This window comes from Euleptes europaea, chromosome 12 (assembly GCF_029931775.1).
Source record: "Euleptes europaea isolate rEulEur1 chromosome 12, rEulEur1.hap1, whole genome shotgun sequence".
In the NCBI taxonomy this organism is placed as follows: Eukaryota; Metazoa; Chordata; class Lepidosauria; order Squamata; family Sphaerodactylidae; genus Euleptes; species Euleptes europaea.
In genome coordinates, this window is record NC_079323.1 from 46,509,025 (window position 1) to 46,510,239 (window position 1,215).

At 47.0% G+C, this 1,215-nt stretch overlaps 1 non-coding gene across 1 annotated transcript; it reads right to left on the reverse strand.

Annotated features, from left to right (window-relative positions):
* Positions 1–402: 402 nt before the first annotated feature.
* On the reverse strand, positions 403–474 carry TRNAI-GAU (transfer RNA isoleucine (anticodon GAU)). Its single transcript has one exon. It is a non-coding gene; the product is annotated as a tRNA-Ile (tRNA).
* Between the last annotated feature and the right edge of the window lie 741 nt (positions 475–1,215).

A 1,215-nucleotide genomic window follows, 5' to 3' on the forward strand; every position in this document is an offset into this window, starting at 1 on the left:
TAAAATTTCTTGCATCTGTTCCAACTTGGATTCTACGTTAGCAGTGGCAGGGTTGGATAGTGACAGGGTGCCATCTTGTCCAATTGTTTGGAATATTTTTGGTTTATTCAGTCTGAGGATGTGGATGGGATCCTTGGAAGTTTGAGGCCTACTACCTGCTTGTCCAATCTTTGGCTTTCCTAGTTACTTAAATCTTCCAGAGGGGAGGGAGGGCTGGCTGACTGAGTTTGAGAGGTAATTAATGCTTCCTTAAGAGAAGGGGTGGTGGTCACACGAAGCTGCCTTATACTGAATCAGACCTTTGGTTCATCAAAGCCAGTATTGTCTACTCAGACCAGCAGCGGCTCTCCAGGGTCTCAGATAGAGGTCTTTCACATCACCAACTTTACTGGTTCCTTTAACTGGAGATGCCAGGGATTGAACCTGGGACCTTCTGCATATCAAGCAGATGCTCTACCACTGAGCCACAGCCCCTCCCCAAACCTGGTCAACCAGCCAGGCTGTGGTGCATCCACTTTTAAATAACCCTACTCTTGACCCAGGAGATCTCAATTATCAGTCATTTTCAAATGTTCCATTCTTGAGCAAGATGATTGAATGGGTGTTAGCTGGACACTCCAAGCTTTCCTGGATGAGGCAAATTGTTTAGACCCATTCTACTCTGTGTTAAGGCCTTATTATGGGTCTGAAATAGCTAGAGTTGCCAGGTGGCTTGGAATGGCGGGCAATTGCGCACATGCGCGCAGTCATGAGAAACGCAATCCCGTCACTTCTGGTTTACTTCCAGAAGTACTGCAGCATGATGGGATGATTTGCCACTCAAATGGGGGTTTGAGTGGTAAATCATCCCATTGCGCTTCCGCACTTCTGGAAGTAAACTGGATGCAGAATAATAAAATCATAGAGTTGGAAGGGACCACCAGGGTCATCTAGTCCAACCCCCTGCACAATGCAGGAAATTCACAACTACCTCCCACACACACACACACACACAGTGAGCCCTACTCTATGCCCAGAAAATGGGCAAGATGCCCTCCCTCTCATGATCTGCCTAAGGTCATAGAATCAGCATTGCTGACAGATGGCCATCTAGTCTCTGCTTAAAAACCTCCAGGTGAGGAGCACTCACCACCTCCCGAGGAAGCCTGTTCGACACAGGAACAGCTCTAACTGTTAGAAAAGTCTTCCTAATGTCTAGACAGAAACTATTTTGAG